Source organism: Triturus cristatus, chromosome 6, assembly GCF_964204655.1.
Source record: "Triturus cristatus chromosome 6, aTriCri1.1, whole genome shotgun sequence".
NCBI lineage: Eukaryota > Metazoa > Chordata > Amphibia > Caudata > Salamandridae > Triturus > Triturus cristatus.
This window is the reverse complement of record NC_140589.1, coordinates 143,875,156-143,890,940: the sequence shown is the minus strand read 5'-3', so window position 1 is coordinate 143,890,940 and position 15,785 is coordinate 143,875,156. Positions and strand designations below refer to the sequence as shown.

At 47.5% G+C, this 15,785-nt stretch overlaps 1 long non-coding RNA gene across 1 annotated transcript in view; it reads left to right on the top strand.

Annotated features, from left to right (window-relative positions):
• The window catches only part of LOC146816520 (uncharacterized), a 146,931-nt gene that overhangs the window by 17,163 nt on the left and 113,983 nt on the right, over positions 1-15,785 (top strand). The window contains exon 2 of the long non-coding RNA XR_014962917.1: positions 7,743-7,864. This is a non-coding gene — a long non-coding RNA (uncharacterized LOC146816520). The remainder of the gene's footprint in view (positions 1-7,742; positions 7,865-15,785) is intronic.

Below are 15,785 nucleotides of genomic sequence, written 5' to 3'. Positions count from 1 at the left end.
ATTTTTCCCCGTTTTTTCCTCGTTATGTGTGCTGCAGCAGCACACATACAAGAAGGAAAAAGCCTCTCTGGATTGTATCAGTGCAGAAAGGAGCACCTTCCTGCACAAAAACAATCCCGCCTACAACACAGGCACCACGGTGCACAGACAGGTGCCTGCATTGGCACTAGGCTGTCAAAACAGCGCCAGCAGAAGGGGAAAGGACAGGAATGCAATGTATAGGATGAATACAGCGCATTCCTGCACTTCCCTCGTAACACAGGGCAGCGCAGCAAGGTGCCTTGCTGCACTGCGCTGCGCAAGGTGCCTTGCTGCACTGCGCTGCGCAAGGTGACTTGCTGCACTGCGCTGCGCAAGGTGACTTGCTGCACTGCGCTGCGCAAGGTGACTTGCTGCACTGCGCTGCGTCACTAAACTCGTAAAAATGGCCAGAGAGTGTCCACTAACGGAGAAAAGCAACCTACATATGAATTGTGAGCTGTTCATTACAGGGCTATTTGTGACTGGGTCCAACCCAGGATTGATTGAAAGACGGACGAATCAGATCACTGTGAGCAGCTCTTGCCTCCAAGGAGGTGTGTTTTTAGGCCTAGGAGGCACGAGAAGCCCAAACACAAGAAGTCTCCTTCCTCCAGGGACTATGGCAGTTTTCCAACCGGTTTCTCCTCCACAGGTGAATTACAAAAGGCAATTTCACCAACGTCCGTTTTTGATTAAATGTTTCCGCCACCCCTGCATACCAGTACAGTCAGCCAGTCAAAAATACTTTATTCGGCCACTAAAAGACATAAAAAACATTCACACGAGTAATCTATAAATAGTAATTAACTTACATTACTGAAAAGTTCAAAAGTCACTCATTTAAACACGTGTCCTCAGAGATATTTTTACGCAAATATCCTTCGAGTTTCACATATTAATTGTGCTATTCAATGGGCAATCAGCTCGATAATACTGTTTGGCCCCAAAGTTATCAGAGCCCAGTGACTCTTCCTAGCAGACTCGTAGGAATTCCCTGCATAGTGCCACTTGTCTCCACACTTTGTTGTGGGAATTACACCCCTGAACTGGCAGGTGGCTGTTTACAACGGGCACCGCTTACAGGCATGGTCAAAGATTTTGCAGCCCCGGATATTCAAACATAAGAAGAGTCCCAAAACAAAAGGATGTTTCTAATTTTAAATAAAAATGGTCTGTAGGAAAACCGAAAACATGGCAGATCTAACACCTGGCAGACTTTAAAATCTATAAATAGACAGCATGAGGGGGGACACTGAAAACTCATGGGAAAATGTCCCCTCTTAGTTCCACTCTACCTTTCTGTGGGCATGTCTATTTAGGTAGAGTTAGGGGTGTTGAGACAGAGGGCCCTATTTCGAGTCCGGCGGTCCATGGGACCACCGAATCCGTCGTGGCAGTCTGACCACCGCCACACTGTGGTCCTGGCTGCAGTTTTTTAAGTGTGGCGGCCGGACCACCGCTGCGACAACTGCGGATCAAGAATCCCACAGCGATCTTGCAGCAGTTCAAAGCACAATATGCTGCCAGGGCCCCGCGGCACCACCGAGCATATCTGGAGTTGCCTCAACGCCCCCCTTTTCATGGTGGTGCGACTGCCATGAAAAAGGTGGCAGTGAGGCAACAAACATGTGCCTCTGGGCCTAGGGATGCATGCAGGGGGCCACCTGCCAATATGCACACTCAGTTCCTGCACGGTGTGGCATTCATACCACACCTTGCAAAAAGGTGCAGGTGGCGCTCTGAGAGCCGCGGTCTGCCTGTTAATGAGCCTGGCAGACTGCCGCTCTTGGACCGCCACAGGACCGCCTGCCAGACCAGGAGAAAACTCTTGATCTGGCGGGTGGTTGCACCATGGGTGTGGTGGTCCCACAGCGGACGGTGCGCTGTGGGACCGCAAAACTCAAAATAAGGCCAAGAGTCTTTAAGTAGCTTACTCAATGTTGTGTTGTGTTATGCACCCTTTCCACCATTCATTTCTTGACGCATATCATCAGCTGGGTTAATTCCTTCAGGATGCCAGCTGGCCTAAGTGTCAGCCAGATGTCGCCATTGCTGTATTGGCAGTGTATTCTGATGCGCCGATGGCTCATTGCAGTAAACCCCTCTGTTATTTGTTGTCTCGCCCATCTATGTATTTATGCACGCGGACACGCCCCTTTACTGTTGCAAATGGGAATTGTCAACATTTTCCCCGAGTACCCCGTGCCCATCGCAGCTGGAATACCAGGGCTACCCTTGGACGCCCAGAGGGCCCAATGTGTTTCATGTGTATTGCACGTTGGTCCTCAGACCAAAGAACGCCAAAACTCAGGAAGTCTGAACATGTTCCACAAAAGATGCCGGAAGTCCTGCTTCAAAGCGCGGGTGACGGAATGTTAGCTCTGTGGTTACATATTACACAGCAGTAATTACATTTGTGAGCTAATGTGTAACATACAAAATGGCCCTACCCTTTCTCCGAGGCAGGGCTTAGAAGCAGCCCTTCTGAAAACACTCCTTCTGCTAACTCCACTATCCTTCAGGCACCAAAAAACGGCCTTGTGTCTGATTACACGACCTTCACAAATTGCGGGTGCAAATTGCGCACTCGCTAATCACAGCTATCGGTCAGCAGCTTTTCAATTTCCAAATTCTGATCTGCAGCTCTAGGAGTGGGGAATTGCACTTAATTCGTGCATGGTTTCACACGTTCCAGGCTTGCACAAGTGCGTGCAATTTGCACCAGTGCTTTATGGCAGGGAAACTCCCACACCACATTAGGTGCAAGTTCCATGTGGGTTGTGATTCCGTTTCAGGCGCAAACATCTGTTCGCGTGTGAAACGAATTTTGTGCAAGGTCAGGCAGAGCAGTGCAGAGTTTGGTGCCAGGCTTCGGAATGGATTGTTTTCAGGTGAGTGAGTAGTAGCTCAGAAATGCTGTTCTATCCATGTGGGAATGGGAGGGGGGGTGATCTTGTGTGAGTGAGCATCAGGGGCGGCTGGTGACATTTGAAAGTGGTGGGGCGCAAAGTTTGTGGTGAGTGCGCGGTGGCGAGCGAGCGAGCTCCAATGTCATAGGGAGGGTTCGGAAGGTTCTACCCCCGAGAATTTTTTCAAAAAGAGTGAGCAAATGGTGCATTTTAAAGCATATTTGCAAAAGCAAGAAGGTTAATAAAGCAATTGTCATAGTGTCTTTTCAGACTCACAAGCCTGTCAATAAATCTGCCGGCACTGCTCCAGCTCAGCTGTCCTTACAGACTCCTGTACACCCTTTAGCACTCCCAGGCCTGCCAGTAAGTCTAACGTCACTGCCCCAGCTCCACTATCCTTTCATACTTCCAGGCCTGCCTGTAAGTCTACAGACACTGCTCCAGCTTCACTGTCCTATCAGACTCCCAGGATCGTCAGCAAATCTACTGGCACTACGCCCAGTTCCACTATCCTATCTTTGCTCTCTCTCTGGCAGGAGAGGGCTCTGATCCAAGTGCATTAGCTGGGAACTTTTAAGGGATTTGAAATCACTCTTATTAAATGGGATACTCATGCACCTGGCAGTGCCACGAGCTGTCAAAAATGGGTATCAGGAGTGGGACACCCCCACCACCAGAGTGCGGGACTTGGGGACATTAGCGGAGGCTGCCTTTCCTATCACAGGCACTAGGAGGGAGAGAAGGCAAGAGGCAAGAGAAAGAGGGGGGGAGAAAGGAAGCGCAAAGGAAGAAAAGTGGAGAAAGGAGGGAAGAGAAAAGGAGAAAGTGAGTCAGTGGGGACAGACAGACGAGAGAGGACAATAGAGAGAGAGAGCGAGAGAGAGCGAGAGAGATGGGGAGAATGAAGAAAATACAGATAAAGAAGAAGGAGTTGTGCGGCAGAGAAAGGGAAGACCAGAAAGGAGTAGGAGAGAGTGCAAATAAAGTGATAGAGAGACAGTGAGAGGGAGCCAGGTGCAACAAGAGAAGGAATGAATGTGGGAGAAAGGTACGGAGATGAAAAAAGGAAGACGCAAAAACGTGTGCAACTGTCTCTGGAGCACGAAACAGTGTTTCAAGGACCTCGCCTTGACAAGAAGACACACCAGAGTGAGAGGACAGCTCAGAGTCGAATACAAGGAGACAGGGCTAGGTTGGCCCTACAACATCATCCATCAGCAACAGGCCAGCCCAGACAAGAAACTGAAGTGAGGCGCAGACACCACAGCTGATCTATGAGACCTGACAGTCAGCAGTCCTAAGCTTTTTGTTGCCCTTGACAAGAGTGCTCTAGAGAGAGACATCTAGCAGCCACCTCTCTAGTGTGCGCACATGAAGGAACAAGTTATTTTACTTATATGTGGTGACCTGATGCATTTCAAGGTGCATCCAACGCCATGCTTGGAAACCTATCTCAGAAGAGAGAACCACCACCCTGTGCCCCTAATCACCCACCGCACAGCTTCAGAAATGAAGCGATTCCTTTAAGAAATTAGACTTTATTGATGACATTTCAAATTCAAACTCACCAAATCGATGGCAGGGATACATTACAGACAAACGTGACATTTAAAAGGCTTGATGCTACCTCCTAAGAATACTATGTAAAAGCGAGGAATACATTAAACACTCGTCCGCAAAGAAATATGCCATGTTCTTCTATTGTAAATGACAGACAAGATTATAAACGAGTCTAAAACTTACTGACATTAAATAATGTCTGCCGAGACCGGAAGTGGTCTTGTTAGCACTCTTGAAGATGCACTTTTATGGTCTCAGTGAAAGTGCACCTTGAGCAAGTGAGCAGTGCAGCCTGCTATTCACTTAGCTGCATGGACTGAAATGATACTCACTCACTGGTACAGCCAGGAGCAGGAAGGTGAAGCCATTAGATTCAGAAGGGGCACCGGAGGGCAGTGGAAAGTGTGGAGGGGCCTTTCAGCGAGTTTACCGGCAGCACTGACTAGAGATACACATAGAAAAACGCAGAAGGTGAATGCTGCAATGTGAGCATGATTGGCCTCCTTTACAGCAGCGTTACAACAAACAAATGATGGACGGAATGCTGACAATGCATACATTCTCCCCCAGTCAAGAGATCTGGGTTAAATCCATCGTTCTTTTGCCCACTACACCACCCCAGTTTAGACATGGCCATATGCAAATCAGTCTTGACCCTGTGCCTCATGGGAACAGTCCAGCCCGAACTGCCAAGCCATGTCTTCCCTGGACCAGAATCAAGCATCCTAGGACCGGTTTCCTGCTATCAGCCGTCATCAGCCAGGATAGCTTGACTCCAGTGGCGTAGTGAGCACGGGTCCCACGTCTGGGAATACCGATCCCACTTAGGGCGAAAAGTGTTACAACAAACAAATGATGGACGGAATGCTGACAATGCATACATTCTCCCCCAGTCAAGAGATCTGGGTTAAATCCATCGTTCTTTTGCCCACTACACCACACCAGTTTAGACATGGCCATATGCAAATCAGTCTTGACCCTGTGCCTCATGGGAACAGTCCAGCCCGAACTGCCAAGCCATGTCTTCCCTGGACCGGAATCAAGCATCCTAGGACCGGTTTCTGGCTATCAGCCGTCATCAGCCAGGATAGCTTGACTCCAGTGGCGTAGTGAGCACGGGTCCCACGTCTGGGAATACCCATCCCACTTAGGGCGAAAAGCGTTACAACAAACAAATGATGGACGGAATGCTGACAATGCATACATTCTCCCCCAGTCAAGAGATCTGGGTTAAATCCATCGTTCTTTTGCCCACTACACCACCCCAGTTTAGACATGGCCATATGCAAATCAGTCTTGACCCTGTGCCTCATGGGAACAGTCCAGCCCGAACTGCCAAGCCATGTCTTCCCTGGACCGGAATCAAGCATCCTAGGACCGGTTTCTGGCTATCAGTCGTCATCAGCCAGGATAGCTTGACTCCAGTGGCGTAGTGAGCACGGGTCCCACGTCTGGGAATACCCATCCCACTTAGGGCGAAAAGCGTTACAACAAACAAATGATGGACGGAATGCTGACAATGCATACATTCTCCCCCAGTCAAGAGATCTGGATTAAATCCATCGTTCTTTTGCCCACTACACCACCCCAGTTTAGACATGGCCATATGCAAATCAGTCTTGGGAGGACCTGGCTTGGCAGTTCGGGCTGGACTGTTCCCATGGGTCACAGGGTCAAGACTGATTTGCATATGGCTGGGTTCAAACTGGAATGGCATGGTGAGCAAAAAAACGATGGATTTAGGCCCAGATCTCTGTACTGGGGTGAATGTATGACATTGTTCTGCATTCTGTCCATCAATTGTTGTTTTTGCATTTGTCACCCCGAGTGGGAAGGGTATGCTCAGACGTGAGTCCCTTGCTCTCCATGCCACTGGAATCAAGCTATCCTGGCTGACGAGGGCTGAAAGCCCGAAACCGGTCCTAGGATGCTTGTTTCCAGTCCAGGGAGGACCTGGCTTGGCAGTTCGGGCTGGACTGTTCCCATGGGGCACAGGGTCAAGACTGATTTGCATATGGCTGGGTTCAAACTGGAATGGCATGGTGAGCAAAAAAACGATGGATTTAGGCCCAGATCTCTGTACTGGGGTGAATGTATGACATTGTTCTGCATTCTGTCCATCAATTGTTGTTTTTGCATTTGTCACCCCGAGTGGGAAGGGTATGCTCAGACGTGAGTCCCTTGCTCTCCATGCCACTGGAATCAAGCTATCCTGGCTGACGAGGGCTGAAAGCCCGAAACCGGTCCTAGGATGCTTGTTTCCAGTCCAGGGAGGACCTGGCTTGGCAGTTCGGGCTGGACTGTTCCCATGGGGCACAGGGTCAAGACTGATTTGCATATGGCTGGGTTCAAACTGGAATGGCATGGTGAGCAAAAAAACGATGGATTTAGGCCCAGATCTCTGTACTGGGGTGAATGTATGACATTGTTCTGCATTCTGTCCATCAATTGTTGTTTTTGCATTTGTCACCCCGAGTGGGAAGGGTATGCTCAGACGTGAGTCCCTTGCTCTCCATGCCACTGGAATCAAGCTATCCTGGCTGACGAGGGCTGAAAGCCCGAAACCGGTCCTAGGATGCTTGTTTCCAGTCCAGGGAGGACCTGGCTTGGCAGTTCGGGCTGGACTGTTCCCATGGGGCACAGGGTCAAGACTGATTTGCATATGGCTGGGTTCAAACTGGAATGGCATGGTGAGCAAAAAAACGATGGATTTAGGCCCAGATCTCTGTACTGGGGTGAATGTATGACATTGTTCTGCATTCTGTCCATCAATTGTTGTTTTTGCATTTGTCACCCCGAGTGGGAAGGGTATGCTCAGACGTGAGTCCCTTGCTCTCCATGCCACTGGAATCAAGCTATCCTGGCTGACGAGGGCTGAAAGCCCGAAACCGGTCCTAGGATGCTTGTTTCCAGTCCAGGGAGGACCTGGCTTGGCAGTTCGGGCTGGACTGTTCCCATGGGGCACAGGGTCAAGACTGATTTGCATATGGCTGGGTTCAAACTGGAATGGCATGGTGAGCAAAAAAACAATGGATTTAGGCCCAGATCTCTGTACTGGGGTGAATGTATGACATTGTTCTGCATTCTGTCCATCAATTGTTGTTTTTGCATCCTTTACAGCAGCAGCACACGATTATCATACTGACAAAGACTGTGTTACAACACAGTGCTGACAACATGGCTTTACAAATAATTATTCCTATGCAGATGGAAGACCGCTCTAAAAGACCTGTTGACAGTTCCATTTTATAGGCAAACAAATCAATCTGTGGACCATCATGTCTGGCTGACTGTCATACAACATGCCATGGCTTCAGGTGTTGCAGCTGGCGCGTGTCACGGACGGACAGGCAAGAAACGGAATATATAATAATGTGAGCAAGCACGTTCTCGATGTAATTTTGAAATCCACCCTAAGATGTCTTTTTCTAACATACTTTGCGCACTTCTGAACATCCCTTAAGCCAAAACTAGGGATATGAGAAGGAATAACACATTTTATTTGTTTTATTTGTTGCTACAATTGTATGCGCAGTCACCAAGTGTATTACATATAACACAAATACCCGTAACGGTATAAACATACGTGGAAGTTGCATCCAAGACACACTCGATTATTACTACCTCAACCAAGCAAGCAGCGCCAATGAGAAACAACTGATTAAGCTTAGGGCCCATTTAAAAAAAAAAAAAATCATTGAATTTTGAAGTACAGAAACAAACAGAAAGCTGTGCAGTCTCTGCCTGTTATGTTATGTTATGTTACTGGGTATTTGTTAAGCGCACGGCTACTCCCAAGAGTGTCCCGGCGCTAATCATAGAACCCATATCAAAGATAATCAACAGTCAGGCACCACAGACACAGATCATGGAAACAGTGATATTTTTAGTTTATGACGAAAGCGCAAAAGATCAGGATCCTGGCGTAGATCAGAAGGAAGATTATTCCATAGAGCAGAGGCCAGTACCTGAAAAGTACGGCCTCCATGACGTGAAAGAAAAAACCTGGGAGTGTAGAGCCGTTGGGCAGAAGAGGACCGTAGCGTACGTAAAGGTACATAATTTTAGCAGGGAGCCCTTAAATAAGGTGCGCCGATGTTATGAGAGGCTTTAAAGGCCAGTACCAGAGCTTTAAAAAGTATCCTCTTACGTACAGGAAGCCCGTGAAGAGTTCTCAAAAGAGGGGTCGTATGGGTACGTCAATCGGCAAGAAAAATCGCTCGGGCAGCAGCATTCTGAGCCACCTGGAGACGATTAAGGAGATATTCAGGTAGACCCAGATACAGAACATTCACATAGTCGAGGCGAGATAATACCAAAGCCTGGACGACTATCCTTCTGTGCGATTGAGAGAGCAGTGGAAGAAAGTTTCGCATCATCCTAAGTAAGCCAATGCAAGTGCCTACCACTGACTGAACCTGGGCATTCATGGAGAGCTTACTGTCCAGTTTCACTCCCAGGTTCTTAACCGTGGTAGCCAGGTCGGAGGGCGGAGACATATTTGAAGGCCACCAGTCACGCCAATTTTCATCTGGTGCCCCGCCAAAGAAAATCATTTCTGATTTATCCGAATTGCATCTCAGGTGATTAGTGTTAAACCAGCTAAAAACTGCCGAAAGGCAGCGCTTGATGGACAACCCATCCAAGACTTCACCCTTGGCACAAGTGAATAGCAGTTGAGTATCGTCTGCATAAGAGATGATTCTGGCGCCGAAGGATTCAACCAACAGTGCCAGAGGAGCTACATACGTATTAAACAATGTAGGGCTCAGGGTGGTGCCTTGGGGGACTCCTACATTCATAGCTTGAATGTCGGCCTCAAATGGAGGGGACCAAACAGTCTCTAAGTAAGTCTAAGTAACCATGGCAAGGGTTATGCACTGACGCATTTTTAATGTGTTAACGGTTTGTTAAGTGCGGCCCTGCCCTGAACAGCGTGTTGCTGCGCATCACGCTATACCTACTAACGCACTTACATTCATGACACTATACTGCGGAGGTCTTCAAATTGATTTTTAGGAATAACTGACACTCAAAAGTGACTATTTTCTATATTAACCTGTTATGTGACTCCACCGCTTTCTTCAATACTTTCTTCCCTGGCAACCGTTCCTTTTCATGTCAACAGGAAAACAAAACCTCCCCGACTCCTTGCCATGCCAGATGGTCTTCACCCGGTTACTTTAAGATCGGTGACTTCACCTTTGTACTTGAAGCATTTACTCATCCGAGGCGCTGGTACAGACTGGGGGGCGGGATGCGCTGTAATCCTGTTCTAGGGGCTGGGAAGCGCGCCTATAACCCTGTTCTAGGGGACAGGAAGCGCTATGACGTCCGAGTGAGGAAATCCTCCTCTCCTCTCTGGTTGAACCTCTGAGCGATGCTGCACTACTGTCTCCTCACACGGATTTTGTCCTGATCAGGTGAAAAATAAAAACAATTCTGGTTTAAAAATGAAGTCTGCATGCAAATTGCAAGGGCCTGGTTAGTGCGTCCTTTTTTGTGTAAGTGGCAATCGCGGCTTGCATCGCAATACTCGCGGGGGGGGGGGGTCACGCGGGGGTGGGGGCCGGGGAATAAAAATAAATAAAATAAAAAGTAAGGAAACTTACCAGACCGCCGGTCCGTGCCGCATCTTCTGGGCCCTTGGCGCCTTCACTGGAGTGGCAACCCCGTCCTCCGCAGCCAATCCCGGTGCTGGAGCAGCACCAGGATTGACACAGGTCACAGTTACTCTCCGCCCGCCTGCCCATTAAGAGACCGAGGTTTGAGCCTTTGCTCAACCCTCGCTCTCCGAATGGGCATGCGCCAACCAGAGCGGACACAAGTGCGCATGACTGGGCACGGTGCGAAAATTCACGCACCTTCCCCACTCACGCGCACTTGTGCTGCTGCGCCATGTCTGACAATGCATGTCAGTCAACATGACACAGGACCGCCCACCCCCTTCAGACTCTGAAGGGTGTGGGCGGTCCCACGTCATGCTGACTGACATGATTGTCAGTTCTCCCTCGGCGTCTTTGAAGTTAAGTAAACTGAGAGTTTACTTAAGTTCGGGGACGCCGAGGGAGCTGCAGGCGCGGGCGGGGGGGGCAACGCCCCAGCGCCCTAATGGACGCACCGCCCCTGGTGAGCATGTCCGTGTGCATGCTGCCTCCTGTGTGTGTGAACATACAGCTGCCTGCATGTGGGGAAACACTGGCAGGAGGGACGGCTTACTGGAGACAGTGACGTCATGCAAAATGATGGGCAACCTCTGCAGCATGTGATGAGGGGCCCAACTCTCCCATAGTCCACAGATATTCATTGACTTTGAGCTGAATAGGGGCCCCCTTGGTGAGTTGGGTCCCCCCCCTCACTACGCCCCTGAATGAAGACCCTAACATACGTTGGCCATTGGGTAATTAATGGCTCAATAGTGACCCTTCTTGTGGGCATTGTTATTATTCTAGCCATCCCTGGCATATAATCCTCATTCGCCCATCAACCCCTGGAACTTGAGCAAAAGGGTATCCCATGCCAGGTATATTTGTAACTAATCATGGGTATTCTTTGCATTATTCCCGCTGGCCCTGGCACAATAATAGTACATTGATGAATTATTCATAATGTGGGCATTCTTGAGGGGTCATAGCATTAGTGACCACTTTATAGCGACCCCTGGCACCATGGTGACCCGAGCTGGACCTTTTCTCTGCATTCTTGGCATCATTTTGGCTTCTTATGATATAATAGTGCCCCATCCTTGGCAATCTTCTGACTATCCTGGGGCAGGGATGCCAGGCAATCCTTCATATACTGTAGCCATGAATGGCTTATTTCCGGCTATCCTTTGCATAGTCGTGGTCAATCTTGGACCTACCGTGGGCATTCTTGACAAACTTGTGGCTTTCCCTGCCATAGCCATACCTCCTCCATGACATATTGTGGGCATTCTTCACAGAGGTATTGCCCTGCCAGGTACAAGGGTGGTCTATTTTGGCATACCACGGGCATCCATGGCTTAATCCTGGTATTTCCGTGACAAACTCTGTGCATTCTTGAGGAAATAGTGGTTGTCCATGGCATAGTGATGGCTCCTTCTTTGCATAGTGTGAGTTATATCATCATAATTATTGGCTGGATCTGGGGTGATCAGCAGCCATGAGAGGGCAAAGACTACAATGAGTTGAGGTGTTATTGATCACCCCTGATAAATTACAATATCACGGGGTACATTTTTATCAAATGCTATAAATAACACCTATTACGAGTTTATGGAGAATAGTGTGGATTTTGGTGTTTAACACACCAAATCCACATGAAACATTAAATACTGTATATTTTCCCCTGTTATATTTTGGCAGGTTTGACCTCCCGAAATTTAACCATGGTTGACTTACTTAAGGCGTCCGATAAATATCTGTTGCACTAAATACCTTCAAACTCATAATTTCAACCCATGGGTAAACGGGGGCTAACACAGGAGTTGGACTATCACGGGCAACTCATAACCAGGTCCCAGGTGTGGGCAGTGCTTAGTTTGTTTAAAAATAGCATAAAGTAGAAGTCTGAAGTATTTCTTCAGGAACCGCCACCTGCTCTGCCTAGTCTTGGTTCGCCATCATACCTCTTTCTCCCGGGAAACGTAGTTTACGCCGCATTTTTTACTCCACATGGCTTTACCCCTCATTTTGTACTCCACAATAACTTTTACAAGGTTGGGCTTTACACCGCAAAACTGTTACAACACATTCCCCAAACCAACACCCCCCTGGAGTTAGACTAGTAATTGCATTGGAATGGAGAATGCGTTATAACAAATTGCGTTGTAAAGCCCTGCGTTGTAAAAGGTTTTGTGGAGTAAAACCATGCGGGGTAAAAGCATGCACGGTAAATGCATGCAGGGTAACGTCACATAACCCTTTCTTCTACTAACCTGCTCTTTCGGGTTTTTTTTATCACTGATTTCTCCTTTGTCGCTAATTTTCTGTCTTTCTCCCACTTTTTTCTGAATAGGCCACGTTACAACGCATGCGATACACCACATGCCATTACAACGCGTTCGTCACAACAACCGCATTGTTACCTCGCACACCATTACAACGCAAGTCGTTACAATGTTGAAATGCCATGCGATGTATCGCATGCGATGTAAACAATGTTTCCCCTCTGGTCTTTTTCTCTCTGGCCCTGGGTCAAACTCTTATGATAAAAAACAAGTTGTGGTCCCCAAAAACAAGTACCAGTGCCCACTAACTGCAACCACTGGTACGTGTCCGATTACAGTTCCAAAGTATGACGTGACACAGATTGAGCTGGGCCTGTTCCTGGGATTTAGAGAGAGGGGGTCAGTCAAGAGTGGAGTGATGAGGAGGTTGAACTGATGGTCCCGATGGGTTTGTTTCTGGAGTGTAAGGTCTTTTTAAAAAAAATGTTTTTTATTTTGCGATGGATTCAAACTCAAAATATACATACAATGACGATAACCTGTTACATACTCTTTCATTTAACTTTTGTTGTTCTAGGGGGATAGTGTCGTACAGCAGAACTACATCAACCAGATAAAAGAAAATTAACTCAGTAATAGGCAGTGAAAAGGCAGAGCATAAAAATAATTAGCACATTAATCCTGACTCATACCATGCCAAATAGCATTAAATGTTTGTAGTGACTTAAGACCTCTGACCCTAGCCAGAGCTTTTTCACGCTCAAAAATTTCCGTAAAAATACCCCACCACTCCATGACATTACATGGCTTCGGAGAAATCCATGCCCGGGCTATATCTAATCTTGCAGAAACTATGACTATAGTTATTAGAGCTCTCTTTGCTCTATCAGCATTGTCTCTGTAACCCAGCATTATCTCGGTTGGAGGAAAGACCAGCTCCAACCCAAGTCGATGTCTTAATACATTCACAACCTCTTGCCAGAAGGCCGATAACTTAGGGCACTCAGCAAACATATGAACAATATTTGCTCCATATTCCCCACATTTAGGACAACCCGTCCTATTGCTAAAATGCTGAGTGGCCGTTTGTTCCAACCTAACTTCCTTATCAGGTCTATAATACAGCATAGTTATAGTTTTAAATTGTTGAAGCCTTAAATTAATAGATCATACTGCCTCTTTTACTGTAGAAAGTGCTGTCTCAAGGGTTGTACCAGGTATTACCTCCGCAAGAATTGCGCTCCATTTCTCGGCTAAAAGATCCATAGGATCCAATCTCTCCTGACCGAATATTTGATACGCAGCACCGATTAATTTCCCCTGACAGGGTTCATGTAAAAAGATCAGAAATTGGTGAGGTTCCACCTCCCTAAGTCCTTGTGATCTCATAAAATAATCCCTAAATTGGAGATACTTAAAGCAATGGAGTGTAAGGTCTACCTGAACAGGGCTGGTTTTAGCCTCATCTGAAAACTGGAGGCTGGAATCACAATGAAAAGCATCACAAATTAGTTGTAACCTACCATTATAATATTTAATTACAATATTTATTGACGCCATCGGATTTATTGCATTAAATAATGAACTGATGTCAGGGTTGCCGTGCACCTGGACACTTTCTTCTGTCACAGGGATGAACAGTGTCTCACTCGTGACTACCACCCATGACCCGTTTTTCTTGTTTCCCTCAACAATAAAACACATGTGGTATTACACTGCTTCCTGGGTCATCATATGTTCTAAATTTATCCTAATATGATCACACAGAGCACACACACCCAGAGTCATTGCAGAAGGCATTACCAAATCATTGCACACCACCACCTGTACTCATGAAAATTCCATTCTAGGAAGTGCATGAAAAAATGCCTGGCATGGAAAAAAAGTAATAATATATTTATAATTAGTGCATGAATCATATTTCTCGCATGATATCTAATTACTGTTTGGTCTTTAATTGCATGCTTGGCATGCCATGTCTCCTTTTCTTGGGCCGCCTCTTGTAAGTGGTAAGGGACTCTTGTTGAGCAGGTTGAGTGCTCGCTTCCTCCAGCACCTCCCAGACCTCCAGTGTGTGTTCACCAAGGGTTGCAAGCTGGCCTGGCGGTGCTGTGTTTGCCACCCTTTCCAGGGTTATGCTGAGGTTCTTGGAGGATGATGAAGAGGTTCTTTTTATGGCTACTTGTAGGTCTAACAGGCCGTCGTACCCTTTCCTGGGCAACCTGGCTGTCCTGTTTTCTTGAAGGGCTGATAAACCCCTCAAACCCCTCACCCCTGTTGCCTTTTTGTCCCACTAAAGGTTGACTGTGGGTGGTGCCTTCTCAGCTTCCCTTGAGTTTGTACATAAACGTCATGGTGTCCTTATGGCACCCTAATGAATTCTGTAGCAGTAGGACTTGATACCAGTGGAAGAACTTCTAGAAGTAATCTTTCTCAGCTTGTTCTACTCAATGTGCCTCCGCCTGACCCTGGTCGTGTTCCATGTGGATCCTTAGGGTGACCCGCTATAAAGAACCATTAGATCTCATGTGCCAAAGGCGCATGAAGAACAACCAGGTCAAGATGTTCAGCGACAAATCCCTCAAATCCAGAAAACGCACAGTTCATACAAATCAGATAACTGACATTAACACCAAGCCATCACCTATGACTTACTATGACGCACTCTTGCTCAGAAGGGAACAACACCATCACTGGATTGAGGATAGCCCTTCAACCGCTGAGCTCTTTGAAAGCAAACCGAAGGTCCGGGAGTCTTGTTCTGTACACAAGCGTTAGGGCGCGGTCACTACAGTCACTTTGCTTGCTGATTGCCCTTGGGAGAGTCATATTTAAATCCTTCTTCTCTGTAGGCCTTGGATCCAGCCAGGCCTTTCTTCGACAGCCTGATGACAGGATTTAGGCATGGTCTCTTCACCTCCCGGGCCGACCATTCGCCTCACTAGGAAAGTTCCGCAGCCTTTTCAGCAGCCTCCAGTTACGGCTCCATGCAGAGCATAATCCCGGACTAAGGACTAACAAAGAAGGAGGGGTTGAGAGGTTGGCTTCCGGGTTACTGTATGTGGGTAGGTGAACCGCGGAGTCTCCTATGGTGGCAAATGCATAAAGGGAAAGCTCTTTATCCACAATTATCCAAGGGCCCAACTGGCTTTGGGTCACATTAGTTTTGTAAAAAAAAAAAAAGAAAACACTCAACGTTTTCATGCAGGTAACTATATCGCTTTCCTAAATATGATAAATATTCCAGAACTGGACACTTAGGGTGAGCACCATCAACACAACAGAGGGGTCTCACAGCAGTAGATTGGAAACAGCATATTTTGGTCCTGATGAAGTACCACTCATCTCAGACACTAAGGCTAGAA